We start from the raw sequence: 17,362 nt of genomic DNA on the forward strand, positions 1-17,362 counted from the left end.
TGAAATTAAAAGACACTTACTGCTTGGAAGAAAAGTTATGACCAACCTAGATAGCATATTCAAAAGCAGAGACATTACTTTGCCGACTAAGGTCCATCTAGTCAAGGCTATGGTTTTTCCAGTAGTCATATATGGATGTGAGAGTTGGACTGTGAAGAAGGCTGAGTGCTGAAGAATTGATGCTTTTGAACTGTGGTGTTGGAGAAGACTCTTGAGAGTCCCTTGGACTGCAAGGAGATCCAACCAGTCCATTCTGAAGGAGATCAACCCTGGGATTTCTTTGGAAGGAATGATGCTAAAGCTGAAACTGCAGTACTTTGGCCACCTCATGCGAAGAGCTGACTCATTGGAAAAGACTTTGATGCTGGGATTGGGGGCAGGAGAAGAAGGGGATGACAGAGGATGAGATGGCTGGAAGGCATCACTGACTCGATGGACATGAGTTTGAGTGAACTCCAGGAGTTGGTGATGGACAGGGAGGCCTGGTGTGCTGCAATTCATGGGTTCTCAAAGAGTCGGACACTACTGAGCAACTGAACTGAACTGAACTAAACATATAGGTAATTATTGATAAGGATGATTCTGTTGCCATTACTTTGTTGTTTTGGGTTCAATTTTATAAACCTTTTTGGTGTTTCTTGTCTAGAGAAGATCCTTTAACATTCGTTGATGAGCTGCTTTGGTGGTGCTGAATTCTCTTAGCTGTTGCTTATCTGTAAAGCTTTTGATTTTTCCTTCATATTTGAATGAGATCCTTGCTGGGTACAGTAATCTGGGTTGTAGGTTTTTCTCTTTCATAACTTTAAATATGTCCTGCCATTCCCTTCTGGCCTGAAGAGTTTCTATTGAAAAATCAGCTGTTTTCCTTATGGGGATCCACTTGAGCGTTATGTGTTGCTTTTCCCTTGCTGCTTTTAATACCTGCCCTATGTGTTTGATCTTCTTTAGTTTGATTAATATGTGTCTTGGGGTGTTTTGCCTTGGGTTTATCCTGTTTGGGACTCTCTGGGTTTTGTGGACTTGGGTGACTATTTCCTTCCCCATTTTAGGGAAGTTTTCAACTATTATCGCCTCAAGTATTTTCTCATGGCCTTTCTTTTTGTCTTCTTCTTCTGGGACACCTGTGATTCGAATGTTGGGGCATTTAACATTGTCCCAGAAGTCTCTGATGTTGTCCTCATTTTTTAAAATTATTTTTTCCTCTCTCCTTCATTTATTTACAAAATTCTATCTTCCACCTCACTTATCCTATCTTCTGCCTCGGTTATTCTACTGTTGGTTTCCTCCAGAGTAATTTTGATCTCAGTTACTACATTATTCATTATTGATTGACTCTTCTTTATTTCCTCTAGGTCCTTGTTAAACCTTTCTTGCATCTTCTCAATCCTTGTCTCCAGGCTATTTATCTGTAGCTCCATTTTGTTTTCAAGATTTTGGATCATCTTTACTATCATTATTCTGACTTCTTTTTCAGGTAGACTCCCTATGTCTTCCTCTTTTGTTTGGTTTGGAGGGCATTTATCATGTTCCTTTACCTGCTGACTATTTCTCTGCCTTTTCATTTTGTTTAGATTGCTCTGTTTGGGGTGGCATTTTTGTAGGCTGGAAGTTTGTGGTTCCTCTTTATTGTGGAGCATGCTCCCTGTGGGTAGGGTTGGACTAGTGGCTTGTCAAGGTTTCCTGGTTAGGGGAGCTTGCATCTGTGTTTTGGTGGGTGGAGCTGGATCTCTTCTCTCTGGAGTGCAATGAAGTGTCCAGTAGTGAGTTTTGGGTGTCTATGAGTTTGGCATGGCTTTGGATAGCCTGTATTTTAATGCTCATTGCTGTGTTCCTGGGTTGCTGGAGAATTAGCATGGTATGTGTTGCTCTGGAACTTGTTAGCTTTTGGGTGGAGCTTGGTTTCAATGTAGGTATGGAGATTTTTGGATGAGCTCCTATCAATTAATGTTCCCTGGAACCAGGAGTACTCTGGTGCCCTCAAGTTTTGGATTTAAGCCTCCTGCCTCTGGCTTTCAGTCTTATTCTTATAGTAGCCCCAAGACTTCCCCATCCACACAGCATAGATGATAAAACATCTAGGTTAATAGTAAGAAAATTATCCACAGTGAGGGACACCCAGAGAGGTTTACAGAGTTACATGGAGAAGAGAAGAGGGAGGAGGGAGATAGAAGTGACCAGGAAGAGAAGATCAAAATGGGAGAGAGCAATCTAGCCAGTAATCAATTCGCTATGTGCTCTCCACAGTTTGGAACACCCAGAGAGGTTCACGGAGTTACATAGAGAAGAGAAGAGGGAGGAGGGAGATAGAAGTGACCAGGAAGAGAAGATCAAAATGGGAGAGAGCAATCTAGCCAGTAATCAATTCGCTATGTGCTCTCCACAGTTTGGAACACCCAGAGAGGTTCACGGAGTTACATAGAGAAGAGAAGAGGGAGGAGGGAACTATTGGTGACCAGGAGGAGAAAAGGGGGAGTCAAAAGGGGAGAGACCAGTCAGGCCAGTAATCAGTTCGCTAAATGTTCTCCACAGCCCAGAACACCCTGAGAGATTCACAGAGTTAAGTAGAAAAGAGAAGGGGGAGGGAGGAGATAGAGGTGACCTGGGGAAGAAAAGGGAGAGTCCAAAGGGGAGAGAGCAATCAAGCCAGTAATCACACCCTTAAGTGAAAATGGATACTAAAGATTAGATTCTTAAAGGTACAAAATTGATAACAAATACCAAAAAGCAAAGGTTAAAAATCTAGAGTGGAAGTTAGACTCTGAAAAATACAATATTTAAAACATAAAACAAAGTATTCCACAAAAATTATAAAATATATATATATGAAATTTGCTTTAAAAATAAGGTCTTTTTTTGCATTGTAAGAGTAGGTTATAAAAATGAAAATTAAATGAGTAATAAAGAACTTTAAAAAAATTTTTAATGATAATAGTAAAAATATATCTAGAAATTTCTCTGGAGCTGTTGAGGGCAGTGTGGGGTCAGTCCAGTTTCAGATAGTTCCTTGTTCCAGCTTGTACTTCTTCTCAAGGTCTACAGGTCCCTTCCAATGCTTAATCAATGTTAACACAGGGTTTTAATCTGTTGCGCCTGTCACTTGCAGAGCGGGTTCCCTTTTCTTTAGTTTGACTTCCTCTGTTTGCAAGTCTCTTCAGTGTCTAATCTCCGCCCTGACACAAGGGGGTGAAAGTGATCACTTATTTAGGCTCACTTGTTCTGTTGTGTTGTGGGGAAGAAGGAACACTGCAAACAAATATCACTGGTGTTTCAGGGTAGTGCGCACAGTGTATGGACCACACTAGTTTTGCCCCAGCTCACGGTGGCCTGTGCTTTCCCGGTCTACACTGCTCAGGCTCCAGATTGCTCTGCAGGGGTACTGTCCAAAGCAGACCCTGCGTTCATGCACTTCCCAGGTCTAAGCTGCTCAGGTTCAGGTTCTCAGGTACTCCGCATGGGCATAGACTTGGTTGGGTGTGTGTTTTGTGCCCTTCCCAGGTCCAAGCAGCTCAGGTGACCAGGTGCTTGCCAGGGACACTGTCCCAGGTGGGCCGTGTCCCAGGTGTGCCAGGAGAGCACCATCTCAGGTATGCCATGTGTCTCCTCTAGGGAGCTGATCTCAGGCTGTGACCCTCCTGGCAGATGTCAACCGTCCAGGATCCCAGGAAGACATAGTTAGCAACAAGGAGCCTGCTCAGTTTGGTGGAGGATGCTCTTCTCTGAGCTAAAATTGCCCATTGCCTTCCAGCTCTGACTGTTGCATGCCTGACTCTCTGCCTCCAGTGGGGGCAGTGGGGCAGGGGGCGAGGGGAGGGAGCCTGTACAAAGCCACCTAACTCTTATTTGATATTCGCTCAATCCTTTGTTCTGTGAGCCGGCCAGGCTGCACTTTAGAGCCTTTCCTGGGAAAGTTCTCTTTTTTTTCTCTCTGGCAATCCACAGTTTGGGTTACTGTATCAAGTTAGCTCCCTCAGATTGTCTTCAGGGCATTCAGGGCCAGTCCTTACCCTAAGCACCGATGATGCAGCCCACGCCTCCCTGTCCGGGCCCTGCTCACTGATGCTGGACATGAGTGTCTGGGCTACTTCTCTGCTGGCAGTTGCAGTTAGGCATGTCTTCTGTGGAATTTCTTTTTTTCCTTTCTTTTTTCCCTCCTGGTTATGTTGCCCTCTGAGATTCCAAACCTTCCCACAGACTCGGCTGTGAGAGGGTTTCCTACTGGTTGGAACCTTCTCCTCCATGACTCCCTCCCCAGGACGGGTCTCCATCCCTAACTTTTTTCTGTCTTTTATATTTTGTCCTACCTCCTTTTGAAGAGAATGGGCTGCCTTTCTGGGTGCCTGGCATCCTCTGCTAGCATTCAGAAATTGTTTTGTGGAAATAATTCAGCATTCAAATGTTCTTTTGATGAATTTGTGGGGGAGAAAGCAGTCTCCCTATCCTATTCCTCCACCATCTTGGGACTGCCTGGATACTTTTGTTTTTAAAATACAGGATTTGCTACTTTCCTCAGGTTACTCAGGTGTGTGTATGGGTTTTGGCCATGATATGAAATGTATGGACAGCAATAATCAGAACCCGGATGAAATACATTCTCAGAAGTGTGACCTGGGCCACCTGGTGAAAGTACTGGCAGTAGATAATACAGAATATTCGCATTTCACAACTAAGAAGGAAGACTCAGGACTCTGGTTACTCACAGCAGCTCAGAAAAGCCCACAGAAATGCTCACCAGGAAGTATAATTAACCTCAATGAACTGCCACAGTCTAGGCTTTCAAAGGATTTATCCTGAAACATCACTGATCTTCACAGTGCATCCCTGTATCTAGAGAGTGGAAAATAACAGCTGTGAGGAAATGCTGCAGGCAAAACAAACAGCAGCATCATTATGACTATCTTTAAACCATTGGATGGCATCAGCCCAAGGCTGCTGACCGGGTGCACGCAACAATCTACCCACACATCAGCATTTCATGGCACACAGGAGCAGGATCATTTCAGTAACAAGTAAGAATCCTTCAGGAAAATCCTGACTGTGCACTGAGTTCTCTCAGAGATTACTATACTCACGAAAATGCCTTAAGGAAATAGTGCAAGACAGTGTGAATTTTGTGGTACAGGACATTTTCTCATGCAAAAACACAGTCCTTGGGGGCAGGGGAGTGGTGTGAATATATAATGACATCTTGACCTTTCCCCCAACCCCAGGTTTGTAATCTTAATTATCTTTCAAATTTTAGTGAACGCTTCTGTAAGAAGACTTTCAGGCTCACCTGTACCAAGCATTTATCCTGCTCCACGGCAATCCATGATTTTTAAATGCCTTGCAAGTAAGAAACCATCTTTCATTCACCTCCATAGCCCCAGTACCTAGGACATATTTGACAGTAGGGCTTCCCTGATAGCTCAGTTGGTAAAGAATCCACCTACAATGCAGGAGACCTTGGTTCAATTCCTGGGTCGGGAAGATCCACTAGAGAAAGGATAGGCTACCCACTCCAGTATTCTGGGGCTTCCCTTGTGTCTCAGCTGGTAAAGAATCTGCCTGCAATGTGGGAGACCTGGGTTCAATCCCTGGGTTCAGAAGATACCCTGGAGAAGTGAAAAGCTACCCACCCCAGTATTCTGGCCTGAAAAATTCCATGGACTGTAAAGTCCATGGGGTCGCAAAGGGTTGGACACAACCGAGCAACTTTCGCTTCACTATTTGACAGTATGACCTAAAAATAAAAATGTGTTAACTTAATTAGTAAACAGGTGTCCATTCCAACTCTGATATTCAGTAAGACTGAGAGGCTAGTCAGATACCAGCACAGACTTCAGAAATGAGGCAAAGTACAGCTGACTACAGTGGGATGTGGGAAGGCTCTGGGAAGTAGAGAGAGAAAAAGAGACACTTGGCTCTAGAGCAAAGACCTGAGATGAGCACTGGTTAATACAAGGAAGCACAAAAGGTTTCATTATTAATTTAGCCTAGGACCAACCTGGTACTCAGTAAATAGCAAATTAAATGTGATGAAGTTTGGTCTTTATGGAAAAAACAAGCAGAATGACCTGACATCAACCAAGATGTCTAAATATCTCGTATACAATATAGGAAGCCATAGGAGGGGCATCAAATCTCAAAGATAATTTTTAAAATACTTAGACTTACAGCTCTCTCAGTCATATGGTTCTTCAATGTCCTAAATGGGACACTGGGGTTCCCAGGTGGCACTAGTGGTAAAGAACCCACCTGCCAAAGCAGGACAAATAAGAGATGCATATTCGATCCCTGGGTCAGGACGATCCCCTGGAGGAGGCATGGCAACTTACTTCACCATTCTTGCCTGGAGAATCCACATGGACAGAGGAGGCTGGCAGGCTACCATCCATGGGGTCACAAACAGTCAGCCATGACTGAATTAACTTAGTTCAGTTCAGTCACTCCATCATGTCTGACTCTTTGAAACCCCATAGACTGCAGCACTCCAGGCCTCCCTGTCCATCACCAACTCTTGGAGTTTACTCAAACACATGTCTATAGCGTCAGTGATGCCATCCAGCCATCTCATCCTCTGTTGTCCTATCCTCCTCCTGCCTTCAATCTTTCCCAGAATCAGGGTCTTTTCAAATGAGTCAGTTCTTCACACCAGAAGACCAAAGTCTGGAGTTTCACTTTCAGTATCAGTCCTTCCAATGAATATTCAGGACTGATTTCCTTTAGGATTCACTGGTTGGATCTCTTTGCTTTCCAAGGGACTCTCAAGGGTCTTCTCCAAGCCCACAGTCCAAAAGCATCAACTCTTTTGTGCTCAGCTTTCTTTATAGTCCAACTCTCACATCCATACATGACTACGGGAAAAACCATAGCTTTGACTAGACAGATATTTGTTGACAAAATAATGTCTCTGCTTTTTAATATGCTGTCTAGGGTGGTCATAACTTTTCTTCCAAGGAACAAGCATCTTTTAATTTCACAGCTGCTGTCACCATCTGCAGTGATTTTGGAGCCCAAAATAATAAAGTCTGTCACTGTTTCCATTGTTTCCCCATCTATTTGCCATGAAGTGATGGGACCAGATGCCATGATCTTAGTTTTCTGAATGTTGAGTTTTAAGCCAACTTTTTCACTCTCCTCTTTCACTTTCCTCAAGAAGCTCTTTAGTTCTTCCTCGCTTTCTTCCATAAGGGTGGTGCTGTCTTTATATCTGAGGTTATTGATACTTCTCCTGGCAATCTTGATTTCAGCTTATGCTTTATCCTATCCAGCATTATTCATGATGTACTCTGCATGTAAGTTGAATAAGCAAGGTGACAATATATAGTTTTGATGAACTCCTTTCCTGATTTGGAATCAGTCTGTTGTTCCATGTCCAGTTCTAACTGTTGCTTCTTGACCTGCAAACAGATTTCTCAGGAGGCAGGTCAGGTGGTCTGCTATTCCCATCCCTTGAAGAATTTTCCACAGTTTGTTGTGATCCACACAGTCAAAGGCTTTGGCATAGTCAATAAAGCAGAAGGAAATGTTCTTCTGGAACTCTCTCACTTTTTTGATGATCCAACAGATGTTGGCAATTTAATCTCTGGTTCTTCTGCCTTTTCTAAATCCAGCTTAAACATCTGGAAGTTCACGGTTCACATACTGTTGAAGTCTGGCTTGGAGAATTTTGAGCATTTCTTTACCAGCATGTGGGATGAGTGCTTTTGTGCATTCTTTAGAAGTTCGTGCGTTCTTGGCATTGCCTTTCTTTGGGATTGGAATGAAAACTGACCTTTTCCAGTCCTGTGGCCGCTGCTGAGTTTTCTAAATTTGCTGGCATGCTGAGTCAACACTTTCATAGCATCATCTTTTAGGATTTGAAACAGCTCAACTGGAATTCCATCAGCTCCACTAGGTTTGTTCGTAGTGATGCTTCCTAAGACCCACTTGACTTCACATTCCAGGGTGTCTGACTCTAGGTGGGTGATCACACCATCATGGTTATCTGGGTCATGAAGATCTTTTTTGTATAGTTCTGTGTATTCTTGCTATTTCTTAATATCTTCTGCTTCTGTTAGGTCCATACTATTTCTGTCCTTTATTGGGCCCATCTTTGCATGAAATGTTCCCTTGGTATCTCTAATTTTCTTGAAGAGAACTCTAGTGTCTCACATTCTATTGTTTTCCTCTATTTCTTTGCATTGATCACTGAGGAAGGATTTTTTTTTTAAACTCTCCTTACTACTCTTTGGAACTCTGCATTCAAATGGCTATATCTTTCCCTTTCTCCTTTGCCTTTAGCTTCTCTTCTTTTCATAGCTGTTTGTAAGGCCTCCTCAGACAACCATTTTGCCTTTCTTGCATTTCTTTCTCTTGGAGATGGTCTTGATCCCTGTCTCCTGTACAACGTCACAAAACTCCATCCATAGTTATTCAGGCACTCTGTCAGATCTAACCCCTTGAATCTAGTTGTCACTTCCACTGTATAGTTGTAAGGAATTTTATTTAGGTCATACTTGAATGATCTAGTGGTTTTCCCGGCCTTCTTCAATTTCAGCCTCAAGTTGGCAATAAGGAGTTCATGATCTGAACCACAGTCAGCTCCCAGTCTTGTTTTTGTTGACTATATAGAGCTTCTCCATCTTTGGCTGCAAAGAATATCATCAGTCTGGTTTCGGTATTGACCACCTGGTGATGTCCATGTGTAGAGTCTCCTCTTGTGCTGTTGAAAGCAGGTGTTTGCTATGGCCGGTGCATTCTCTTGGCAAAACCCTGTTAGCCTTTGCCTTGCTTCATTTTCTACTCCAAGGTCAAATTTGCCTGTTACTCCAGGTATTTCTTGACTTCCTACTTTTGCATTCCCCTATAATGAAAAGGACATTTTTGGGGGGTGTTAGTTCTAGAAGGTCTTGTAGGTCTTCATAGAACCATTCAACTTTAGCTTCTTCAGCATTATTGGTCAGGGCATAGACTTGGATTACTGTGATTGAATGGTGTGCCTTGGAAACAAACAGAGATCATTCTGTTGTTTTTGAGATTGCATCCAAGTACTGCATTTTGGACTCTTTTGTAGACTAGCATGACTACTCCATTTCTTCTAAGGGATTCTTGCCCACAGTAGTAGATACAATGGTCATCTTAGTTAAATTCACCCATTCCAGTCCATTTTGTTTCGCTGATTCCTAAAATGCTGATGTTCACTCTTGCCATCTCCTGTTTAACCACTTCCAAGTTGCCTTGATTCATGGATCTATCATTCCAGGTTTCTATGCAATATTGCTCTTTACAGCATCGGACTTTACTCCCATCACTAGTCACATCCACAACTGGGTGTTATTTTTTGCTTTGGCTCTGTCTCTTCATTCTTTCTGGAGTTAGTTCTCCACTGATCTCCAGTAGCATACTGGACATCTACTGACCTGGGGAGTTCATCTTTCAGTATTCTATCTTTTTGTCTTTTCATACTGTTCATGGGGTTCTCATGGCAAGAATACTGCAGTGGTTTGCCATTGCCTTCTCCAGTGGACCATGTTTGTCAGAACTCTCCACCATGACCCATCAGTCTTGGTTCGCCCTACATGGCATGGCTCATAGTTTCATTGAGTTAGAGAAGGCTGTGGTCCATGTGATCAGATTGGTTATTTTTCTGTGATTGTGGTTTTCAGTCTGTCTGCTCTCTGATGGAGAAGGATATGAGGCTAATGGAAGCTTCCTGATGAGAAAGACTGACTGAGGGGGAAACTGGGTTTGTTCTGATGGGGTGGGGGGGGGGGGGGGGTGGGGGGAATGCTCAGTAAATCTTTAATCTAATTTTCTGTTGAAGGGAGGGGTTGTGTTCCCTCCCCATTATTTGACCTGAGGCCTAACTATGGTGGAGGTAACGAAGATAATGGCAACCTCCTTCATGCATTGCTAATGCATGCATTGCTACATGCATTGTCCCATGCATGCATTGCTACACTCAGTGCCCCCAACTCTGCAGCAGGCCAACGCCAAGCCACGCCTCTGCCAGAGACTCCTGGACACTCATGGGCAAGTCCGATTCAATCTCTTGTGGGGTCATGCTCATTTCTCCAGGATCCTGGTGCACACAAGGTTCTGTTTGTGCCCTCCCAGAGTCTGTTTCCTCAGTCCTGCTCTATGGTGGGTTAATGGTGACCTCTCCAAAAGGGCTCATGCCATAACCAGGTCTACTGCACCCAGAGACCCTGCCCCTGCAGCAGTCCACTGCTGACCCATACCTCCTCAGGAGATACCCAAGTACAGTTCTGTCTGAGTCTCTGTGGGGTGTCCAGGTCCTGGTGCACACAAGGTATGCTTGAGCCCTCTGAGTGTCTCTGGCAGGTATGCGGTTTGATTCTAGACATGATTTTGCCCCTCCTACCATCTTGCTGGGACTTCTCCTTTTCCCTTGGACATGGGGTATCTGAATTGACCTAGCACACATGCCAATGCAACATTAATGTCCCACCTTAAGAATACTTTAGAAATTCATGATTTTCTTCATTTTTCTGACCTTCCAGTATAACTATGCCTATGTATTATATAGTGAAATGTCAGTCAGTTAGTTCAGTCGCTCAGTCATGTCCAAGTCTTTGTGACCCCATGAATTTCAGCACACCAGACCTCCCGGTCCATCACCAACTCCCAGAGTCCACCCTAACTCATGTCCATTGTGTCAGTGATGCCATCCAACGATCTCATCCTCTGTCGTCCCCTTCTCCTCCTGCCCTCAATCTTTCCCAGCATCAGGGTCTTTTCAAATGAGTCAGCTTTTTGCATCAGGTGGCCAAAGTATTGGAGTTTCACCTTCATCATCAGTCCCTCCAATGAACACCTGAGACCAATGTCCTTTAGGATGGACTGGTTGGATCTTCTTGCAGTCCAAGGGACTCTCAAGAGTCTTTTCCAACACCACAGTTCAAAAACATCAATTCTTCAGTGCTCAGCTTGTAGTGAAATGTACAGTATTTTATTTTAACTTACTTTCATTTTATATTTCTCTTAAATTCCAGGTTAGCTCCTGCTTAAAAAAAAAAAGTTGTACATAGGTTTTATTATCCATACTTTTGTTTAATAAAAGTCAAGGGTTACAAAATATTTGCTATTAGAAAGCTCAGTCTCACCGCCAGGCATCCCAAAGAAGAGATTAGAAAAATGGGGAATGCATAAGTGCACACTCTACTCAGCTTTCTTTCAGTCTTCACCGTAGCATACCCTACAGATACAAGGATCCACCACCCGAGACTCCACCTAGAAGTCTCAGACAAGGATGCTGAGCCTCAACATTTGCAGCAGATGCCGATGCCTGTCATGCTGTCGGCTCTGCTACCTCTGTCCATGAGGCTTCTCCAGGCAAAACTACTGGAGTGGCTTGCCATGCCTCCTCTTTGGAGGTACAGAATGGTTTATTTCACTCTGGAAATCAAAACAAGTTCAGAGGACACACTTAAATTTGGCCTTGAAAGAAAAATATAACGGTTGGTGTTTTTCTCCTTTTCTTTCTGTTGGTTTAAAAAAATAATAAAAGAAGGTGCAAGATAATAGGATCCATCATAATCCTTTGTTCATAACACAACATTCTCACTGGTCTACACCAAAGATCCAAAGTTCCTTGATCAAGATGAGTTATAGAAAACCAGGAACTTATTCCAGGGTTATATTACAAAGTCAGTGTAAAAGTCAAAGTCACAGGAGTTGAATTACCCTAGAAGTTTCCTTACATCAAGCATAAAGTACAGCATACATGATTTTGGTCAACAAATCTGAATAGTAATTACTACTCATATCAAAGTTTAAGAATCATCTAGCCAGAATGAAATGACTTTAAAAAAATCATCCATGCAGACTTCTGATTATTTAGAATTTTATGCTGCTATGATAACTCTCAAATCTTGACAGCCAATGAGGGGTACATAGAGAATTTCAAAGTATTCTCACCTTCCTGGAAGATTTAATTTTCTTTTTTCTTTTCTTTTAGGAGTTTTCAAGGTTCTTATTTTTTTTTTAATTTTAGAATAGTTTTGGATTTACAGAAAATATACAAAAATCATACAGGGAGTCCCCATGTATCTCACACCCAATTTCTCCAACCGATAACACCTTATATTAGTAAGGCACATTGATCACAACTCATGAACCAATATCGATACATTATTACTTACTACCGTTCATAATTTGTGCCTATTTCCTTAAGTTTTACCTAGTGCCCTTTTCCTGTTTGAGGAGCTTACCCAGGATTTCACATTATACTTAACTGTCTATCATATCTCCTTATGCTCCTCCTATCTGTTAGCAGTTTCTCCTATTTTCCTTGACATTTTTGAGGAGTACTGGTCAGGAATTTAGTAGAATGTCCCTTCACTGGGATTCGTCTGATGTTTTTCTCAAGATTAACTGGAGTTTTAGAGTTTCAGAAAAAAAAAAAAGCCACAGAGATAAAGTACCATTCTCATCTGATCATATCAAGAATACACACAGCCCACATGATTTATGACTATTGACATTAACCTAGCCCATTGAATGGAGGGTGTGTGAGGTATCTCCACTGTCAAGCTGTTTCCAACCCCTGCCCCAAACATACGGTAGGCATTGTTTGGAAGAGAGTCATTATGCACACCACAGCTAAGGAGAGCTGAATGATAAGCAAGAGCATCCTCCCTGATAATATACCATCTATACAAATTACTGAGAATTCTTCTGCACAGATCTGTCTATTCTCCCAATGTATTTATTCAAGCACTTATTCATATCACTTGGAGAAGGCAATGACACCCCACTCCAGTACTCTTGCCTGGAAAATCCCATGGATGGTGGAGCCTGGTAAGCTGAAGTCCATGGGGTCGCTAAGTTGGACACGACTGAGCTACTTCACTTTCACCTTTTGCTTTCATGCATTGGAGAAGGAAATGGCAACCCACTCCAGTGTTCTTGCCTGGAGAATCCCAGGGATGGAGCAGCCTGGTGGGCTGCCGTCTATGGGGTCGCACAGAGTAGGACACGACTGAAGTGACTTAGCATAGCATTCATATCACTATAGATTCATGGAGTTATTTTATACTCTGAGTTATTATCTAATCTACTTTATTGTGTTGCTTAAATTGTTTCAGTTCTGGCCAGCAGGAGCTCTTTCAGTTGGCACTGGTGTCATTCTAACATCCTTCCATCATTCAGGGGCTTTTTAGGTTTGTTTTCTCTTAGCACTTCTTCACCTTCCAGCACTGTAAGATTCAAGGCTCATCTGATTCAGTATTTCATGGATCATTCTAGCTTTCTCCCCTTGCTTGTCTATAACCTCTAACTCCAACAGTGAAAGAAGAAAAAAAAACCTTGTTTCCAACATCTGCCATTGTTCAACTTCAGTATACATGCATAGTGGTTTCAGCATTTTTCACCCATGCCTCAGAGGGAAATGACTTTATCAACTAGAGTATATGTATACTTCCATTTGCCATGAGTCTTAGTCTCTACTCTTCCAAAGTTACTTAGGTCAGCAGCTTTCTTCCCACTTCCATCTGTGAGGTTAATTTATACATTTTTAATATTTTCAAAATTTTAAAAATTTTCATCATACTCTGCATTCCATCCTGGGATCCCTCAACCTCTTAAATAATTTTTAATTTACACAAAGTTCTCTCATTGTGCTGTAAAGTTCCATGGTATTAAGACCCAAAATGGTATGAATTCACCATTATATCATACAAAATAGTTTCATCATCTTAAAAAACTCCTTATAATTCACTACTTAATCCTCCTCTACTTCCCAAATTGCCAGCAACCACTGATCTGTCTACTAACTCCAAAGTTTCATTTTTTCCACAGTGTCAGCATACAATGGAATCATACAACATAAAGTCTTTCCAGACAGGCTTCTATCTACTAAGCGGTATGCAGTAAAGATTTATTCATGCTTTTGCATAACTTGATAGTTCTTTCATGTTATCACTGAATACTAATTCACATTATTAATGTGTCAAAGTTTATCTAATTATCTATGGAAAACCCTACCGGTTGCTTGTGGGTTTGGTGATTCAAAATAAACTTGTTACACAATGGAGACACAGATATAAAGAAGAGACTTAACAGACACAGGGGTTGGGGTGGGAAGGAGTTCAGTTCTGTTCAGTTCTATCACTCAGTCGTGTCCGACTCTTTGCAATCCCATGGACTGCAGCACGCCAGGTTTCCCTGTCCTTCACCAACTCCCAGAGCTTTCTCAAACTCATGTCCACTGAGTCAGTGATGCCATCCAACCATCTCATCCTCTGTCATCCCCTTCTCCTCCCACCTTCAATCTTTCCCAGCACCAGGGCCTTTTCAAATGAGTCAGTTCTTCGCATCAGATGACCAAAATATTGGAATTTCAGCTTCAGCATCAGTCCTTCCAATGAATATTCAGGACTGATTTCCTTTAGGAATCACTGGTTGGATCTCCTTGCTGTCCAACTGACTCTCAAGAGTCTTCTCCAACACCACAGTTCAAAAGGCATCAATTCTTTGGTGCTCAGCTTTCTTTATAGTCCAACTCTCACTTCTATGTGTTACTACTGGAAAAACCATAGCTTTGACTAGACAGACCTTTGTTGGCAAAGTAATGTCTGTGCTTTTTAATATGCTGTCTAGGTTGGTCATAGCCTTTCTTCCAAGGAGCAAGCATCTTTTAATTTCATGGCTGCAAGCACCATCTTCAGTGATTTTGGAGACCCTCCCCCCCTCCCAAAAATAAATGAACAAAGAGAGCTGACTTTGGCTCAGATCATGAACTCCTTATTGCCAAATTCAGATTTAAATTGAAGAAAGTAGGGAAAACCACTAGACCATTCAGGTATTACCTAAATCAAATCCCTTATGACTATACAGTAGAAGTGGCAAATAGATTCAAGGGATTAGATCTAATAGATAGAATGCCTGAAGAACTATGGATGGAGGTTCATGACATTGTACAGGAGGCAGTGATCAAGACCATGCCCAAGGAAAAGAAAGGCAAAATGGTTGTCTGATGAGGCCTTACAAACAGCTATGAGAAGAGAAGCTAAAGGCAAAGGAGAAAAGGAAAGATATATATATTTGAATGCAGAGTTACAAAGAATAGCAAGGAGAGTTAAGAAAGCCTTCCTCAGGGATCAATGCAAAGAAATAGAGGAAAACAATAGAATGGGAGAGACTAGACAGAGGAGCCTAGTGGGCTGCTGTCTATGAGGTCACACAGAGTCGGACACGACTGAAGCGACTTAGCAGCAGCAGCGGAGATCTCTTCAAGAAAATTAGAGATACCAAGGGAACATTTCATGCAAAGATGGGCACAATAAAGGACAGAAATAGTATGGACCTAACAGAAGCAGAAGATATTGAGAAGAAATAGCAAGAATACACAGAACTATACAAAAAAGATCTTCATGACCCAGATAACCATGATGGTGTGATCACCCACCTAGAGTCAGACATCCTGGAAGAAGGAGAGAATGGGACAAATGGAGAGAGTAACATGGAAACCTGTACAGTACCATATGTAAAATAGATAGGCCATGGGAATTTCCTCTATGATTCAGGGAACTCAGACCAGGGCTCTGTAACAACCTCAAGGGGTGGGATGGGGTAGGAGGTGGGAGGAAGGCTCAAGAGGAAGGGGATATATGTATACTTATGGTGATTTATGTTGATGTATGGCAGATACCAACATAATATTGTAAAGCAATTATTACTCAATTAAAAATAAATAAGTTTAACTATTAAATTTTAAAACAAACAAAAAAATACAAAATAAAACTACTACAAACACTCACAATGCAAATTTTTATGTGGACATAAAATTTCAGATCAACTAGGTAAACACTTAAGATCCCAACTGCTAGATGGTGTGCCAAGACCAAGGTTGGCTTTGTAAGAAATTGCCAAATCATATTCAAAAATGGCTATATCATTTTGTATTCCTACCAACAATGAACATGAGTTCCTGCTGCTCTGCAGGAATAATTGATATTATTGGCTTTTGGATATTAACACTCTAATATATGTGTAGTGTTATCTCACTGCTCTTTAAACACACAAATAATGTAAAGCATCTTTTCACACATTTATTTGCCACCTGTATATCTTCTTTGGTGAGATGTATATTCAGCTCTTATGCCTATTTTAATTGGGCTTTTTTGTTTTCTTACTGTTGAATTTAGGAGTTTTGTATGTTTTGACTATAAACCTTGGATCAGATATGTCGTTCGTAAATATTTTCTCCTAGTCATTGACATCTTGTTATTCTCTCCTAGTCACTGACTTATCTTTTCATTCTCTTGACAGAGTCTTTCACAAAGTTTTAATTTTAATAATATCTAATAAATCAAATTTTGATTTCATGGAACAAACTTTTGGTGTTCCATCTAAAAACTCATTTACAAACCCCAAATCACATAGATATTTTCTCCTATATTTTCTTCTAGAAGTTGCATAATTCTGCATTTCATATTTGTGTCCATGACCCATTTTGGTTAAATATGGTGTGTCTAGGTTTGAGGGGCTTGGAAGGTTGGTTTGTTTTTGCATATGGATGCCCAGCTGTTCACATGGCATGCTGTTTGAAGTGTGTGTGCCAGAGTGATGTGGTGGGGAGAACGATGGTAGAAGTAAGAAAATGCAGCCAATATCTGACATAAAGGAATAAGTGATGTGGTCCTACTGTGTTCACCATGAGGGCATTTTAGCTTTCTCTTTCACAGCTCCTCCAGGGAAGCGAGGAAACCAGCTTCAGAAAGCCTACTTTGGTGTTTCAGAGTTCTCTTTCCACGTCTGAGAAGAACACCTGCCTTTTCCTTACTTCACAGAGCTGTTTTAAAGGACAAATGGGAATTATGAAAAATAAAAGCACTTTGGAAAATCCAAAGGCCAGTTCAAATGTAGTTTAACAAGCATCACTCTATAATGAACAATCTTCCTTTAAGTTCCTTTCCTACACTGTGCCTAGGAGGAAGAACCATTCCCTTTCTTTTTGGAGAACTTTTCCTCATATAAACATTCAATCTAGAGAGCACTTTCTTGTGAAGCTGAGGCCTGATGTGCTCTGATTGTCATTCTCTGCAGAGCAATTGTATAAGATTAAGAGCCCTCCAACCCTACATTTTCCTCTCTTCCCCTCTCCCCTTCCCTTTTCTGCAAATGGCTGAGAGAAGCCTTAGGAAAATAATACATTTTGTTAAAAGATAAAATTTTAATATGTTTCCATTTAAGAGTTTGATTAGAGCAAAAATCAATTTGAATAGGGCAGCACCAAAACCAGAAGTAGTTGAAAGCTCTCCACCAACAGGAGTTCTGGGAAAGACTTTTACAGAGAAAAGGCAGAAGCAAAGCAAGGAAATCTTTGGTGAGCCATAGCGTGTTCCTTATTCTCAGGTTTAATTTCTTAACCTTGAGG

The sequence above is a fragment of the Budorcas taxicolor genome, chromosome 10 (genome assembly GCF_023091745.1).
Source record: "Budorcas taxicolor isolate Tak-1 chromosome 10, Takin1.1, whole genome shotgun sequence".
NCBI classification, from domain to species: Eukaryota; Metazoa; Chordata; class Mammalia; order Artiodactyla; family Bovidae; genus Budorcas; species Budorcas taxicolor.